This window comes from Lagenorhynchus albirostris, chromosome 5 (genome assembly GCF_949774975.1).
Source record: "Lagenorhynchus albirostris chromosome 5, mLagAlb1.1, whole genome shotgun sequence".
Taxonomy (NCBI): domain Eukaryota; kingdom Metazoa; phylum Chordata; class Mammalia; order Artiodactyla; family Delphinidae; genus Lagenorhynchus; species Lagenorhynchus albirostris.
In genome coordinates this window covers 63,868,581-63,873,423 of record NC_083099.1, presented here as the reverse complement: position 1 = coordinate 63,873,423, position 4,843 = coordinate 63,868,581, and the positions used below count along the sequence as shown (strand labels likewise).

General features: G+C 40.0%; 1 pseudogene; it reads right to left on the bottom strand.

Annotated features, from left to right (window-relative positions):
- Window positions 1-1,455: 1,455 nt before the first annotated feature.
- LOC132521058 (nucleophosmin-like) lies at window positions 1,456-2,720 on the bottom strand (annotated as a pseudogene).
- Between the last annotated feature and the right edge of the window lie 2,123 nt (window positions 2,721-4,843).

Below are 4,843 nucleotides of genomic sequence, written 5' to 3'. Positions count from 1 at the left end.
TAAAACTATTTGCATAGCACTTACATTATGTCAGGTATTATAAGTAATCTAGAGATGATTTAAAGTATACAGGAGGATGTGCTTTGGTTATATGCAAATACTAGGTCATTTTATATAAGGAACTTGAGCATCTGTGGATTTTGGTATTTGAGGGGTTCTGGGATCAATCCCATAGGGATACTATGGGACGACTGTATTTCTTTTGATTTTATGATTTGCTTGACTTTTCTACATTTGGTCATGAAATCAGTCTTCTGTTATTGTTTTCCCACTTACTGTGTTAGCAAGTTGGGACATAAAATATCTTAAGAATTCCTACAATTTATTCCTGAGAAACTGTACATTACAAACTTTGCATCCGGCACTTTTAAGCTGTGTAACCTTGGGCAAGTTACTTAGCATTATCTGTATAATGGAGAAAATGACAGCGGTGCTGGTGATGGTGATAATTATGACCATACCTACTGAGATGGTTACTGTAAAGGTTAAATGAGATAAGGCATGGCAGCCCAAAGCACAATGCCTGCTCACAAATGTTTGCTAATATTTTAATAAATCTAGTCACTAAATCCAATTGATTCCATCTAAGTACCATTCAAGTTTTTGCCCCACTCTTTTTTTTTGCGGTACGCGGGCCTCTCACCGCTGCGGCCTCCCGGGCTGCTGAGCACAGGCTCCGGACGCGCAGGCCCAGCGGCCATGGCCCACGGGCCCAGCCGCTCCGCGGCACGCGGGATGCTCCCGGACTGGGGCACGAACCCGCATCCCCTGCATCGGCAGGCGGACCCCCAACCACTGTGCCACCAGGGAAGCCCTTGCCCCACTCTTGATTCGCACATCTTTCCCTTAGGTTCCTTTCATTTCTCATACGGCCTGTAACAAGAGCTTCCAAATATATCTCCCTGCTTCTAATCTCCTTCCCCTTCAATTCCTACAGGAGCAATCTTTCTAAAATACATTCTGATTATTTCACTCCCTTAATGAAAATCTTTCCATGGCTCCCCATCGCATAAAGCAATGCTTCTCAAACGTCATTCATTCCCATACCTCTTCCCAAGCGTTGCAAATGTTTCCTCTGCCTGGACTGCCTTCCTCATCTTTCTTCCTAAAGAATTCATTCCGTATAATTTACCTTATTTTATCTGTAATAAGGATGTCACTTAACGTGAACTGCAAATTTTATTCCAGACCTTTATTTTGTACCTTAAAAAAATCTTTGAGTGGCATATAATTTACATACATGAAATACATAGATCGCAAGTGTTCTGTTTAATGAATGTCAACAGTTCTACACATGTAACCACCACCCCAAGCAAGATCTACAACACTTCTAGACCTCTAGAAAGTTCCCTAATGCTCCTTTCCAGTCAAGCAAAATATCTTCTTCCACTGCCCCAGCCAAAAAAAAAAATTTTTTTTTAGAAAGAGCAGTGCTACTTTATTAAAATACTGGTTTATTTCACATGTATATATTTGTCTCCCCACCATTTCCATTTGTCTGACCATCACTACTACTATGTCCTATCATAACATTCCATACATACTTAAAACCAAGCAAAGGGTGGAGTTTCGTCTCTAAAAATTAAACAGGCATTTTGGACAACATATTCTTGGCAATGGAACCTGGACAACATTTATCAGACGTGGTGGGGAAAGTTCTCACTCTGCATTATAAAAAGGACAGCCAGATGTCAACTGCTACAGAAATGAAATAAGATGGAAAATTTTAACAAACTGTTTAAATTATTTTCTTAGAGAGACCTCCTCCATTGCCAGAGATCTTGAATAGCCTCCTGGTCAGTCATCTGGAAACAATTCTTCACATTATTGATGAACTTGGCTTCCACTTTGGGAAGGGGACCACCTTTTCCTTAGTTGCTTGCATTTTTGCTTTAATGTCTTCTACAGAGCTAGGTCCTTTTGGTGTTTTAGGAGTTTTTGTCCTGTTTTTTGAAGGATTCTTGACGTTTTGATCTTGGTATTGATGGTTTTGAGTCTTTTCCACTCTGGTTTGATTTCTGTGCATTTTTGGCTGGAGTATCTCGTACAGATTTCTTTACTGGAGCTTTTTCTTCAGCTTCTTCATCATCAAGTCATCGTTGTCATCATTATCATCTTCATCTTCATCAGCAGCAAGTTTTATTTTTTTCTGTGGAAACTTGCTACCACTTCCAGGGGCAGAACGCTTTCCAGACATACTTAGGAGTGTCACATCCTCCTCCTCTTCATCTTCTGACTCTGCATCTTCCTCCACAGCTACTAAGTGCTGTCCGCTAATATGCACGGGACCTGAACCACACTTCAACCGTAAGACCACAGGTGGTCTTATTTCAAAGCCCCCAAGGGAAATCGTTGGCTGTACAGACAATTTTGAAGTTGCCAGTGTTACTTTGATTGGACTGCCTTCATAATTCATCGCTTCTGCTTCAACAGTGGGCAATCCATCCTTTGCGCCAGCCCCTCTTCTTGAAGATAACTGGTGCTCATTTTCATCATTATCCACCTTAAAGTGATAATCTTTGTCAGCCTTTGGTTCACAACCGAAAAGATAGTTCTGGGGCCTCAGGGGGCTCATGTCCATCTCCATCGAATCTTCCATGGGTTGGTGGCATGCACTCAGGTGGGAGAGAAAGCGGACAGATAAATAACTACTGTTCCGGAGAACAGCCGCACAGGATGGCATGACACCACAGTAAAGCCAAAAATGTTACGACAAAAAAGATTTTAAAGGGGCTTCCCTGGTGGCGCAGTGGTTGAGAGTCCGCCTGCCAATGCAGGGGACATGGGTTCGTGCCCCGGTCTGGGAAGATCCCACATGCCGCGGAGCGGCTGGGCCTGTGAGCCATGGCCGCTGACCCTGCGCGTCCGGAGCCTGTGCTCCGCAGCGGGAGAAGCCACAGCAGTGAGAGGCCCGCGTACCGCAAAAAAAAAAAAAAAAAAAAAAAAAAGATTTTAAAGGTCACAGAACAATCAAATTTTTTTCCATTGATATTAAAAGTGCTTTGCATGATTTCAGCTTGCATGATCATTTTTACGGTCCCACATTACTGTGCATAGAGAGGGTTGTTTGTGTTTTTTAACTTTTTATTTCCTTTCTGGCATTTTAGCTATATCTGTTTATGTGTATATGTGCATGTGCATGTGTGTGTGAATGGTTGCTCTAAAGTAGAAATCAGCAACTACAGCACATGGACCAAATCCAGCTCATGGCCTTTTTTAAAGAATAAATAATACTTCATTAGAACGCAGTGCTGCGAGACCACAAAGCCTAAAATATTATTATCTGACCCTTTACAGAAAAAGTTTCCCAACCTTTGCTCTAAAGTGATGGTTCTTACATTTTAACATGTATCAGAATCACAGAAAGACTGTTGAGCCATACCCCCAGAGCTGCTGACTCAGGTCCGCAGTGGAGCCAGAGACTTTCATCTCTAACAAGCTCCCAGGTGATGCCGATGCTGCTGGGCTGACTACATCCTAAGAACCACTGTTTTAGAGATTATGTTATGTAACTTTAACTTATTACAACCTCCCTCATACTATTTTGTACTACTTCAATCCCAACTTTTGTGCTCTTGTTATCATATATTTTATTTCTTTATATGCTCTTAACTCTATTGTACATTGTTATTATTTTTGCTTTAAATAGGCCATAGTTTTTTCTGTAAATAACACACAGTGAAATTGACTTCCTGTGGTGTACAGTTCTACAAATTTTAACTTATGTATGGATTCTTGTAATTGCCATCACAATAAGTCCCTCTGTTAAAGGATTTAGGAGAAACAAGGAGCATGAATAAATGAGGAATTTTACCACAGAGATGGAAAGTATAAAAAAAAGAATCAGAAGGAAATTCTAGAAATAAAAAATAAATATAAAAATTTAAGAATTCATTAGATGGGCATAACGGTCTTGCTACCGAGTGCAGGTAACTTCTCTACTGGAATGTAAGGTTCTCATGTTTTCTGCTCTTTTGCTTTATTCAGTGAACCAGCACTGTTAATATCCACTTATATGTTGGTCATTTCCAAATTGTATTTATTGCTGCTAACGTGTATCTCATATGATTTCTGAAGAGTATTGTCTGAAAAGTTTATTCTTGAAACTTTCAACTGGAAAAAGTTCTGGCAAAATTATTTTTCTTTCACAGTTTCTCAAAGCAGCCATAGAAACCACTTTGTTTTTCATGTTTGTTCCTATGGACCTTATTGTCTAATCATTTTCCAGGTAAGAGATTACAAGGCAGCCTTTTTCAGGTTTTCAATTAGTAACCTTTTATGGTCTTTCTTGGTGAGGTTTGTTTCCTGGTTTATGATCCCCTAGATACTTTAGGGAACTTTAGTGAGGAAAGCTTGTAGTTTCCGAGACACTCGGCAGCCACTGTGCCCCCACCTCCATCATCTTATTAAATTATGAAAGCTGTTAAGGAGAATGGAAAGACAGCCTAGAGGTGGGGTTCAATAACTTTTAAAACTTCCATTCTGATTATAATAAAGTATCAGGCTGCTATAAAGACATCAAGTTTCTTTCAGCTCCCAGGTCCAGGTTAATAAGCAGTAGAGTTACGTAAACATCTTTCCATTTGACACCTCACAATCCCTAGATGCCTTCTGAGGTATGTCTCACCCTTTTGTTTATACTATTATAATACAAACTAAAAATTGGTTTTCAATTTCTAATGTAAAATTCTTTTGTCATCTATGTTGTAATCCTGCCTCTAAGCATTTGCCTAAGTAATCTCTCTTGCCTGTTTTTTGATGAGGTGTGTCATAAAGTACTGTAAAGGGTGTGTTTACTTTGTGTTGCATTTATTGAGAAGTAGAAAAAAGGCCGTTCTATACT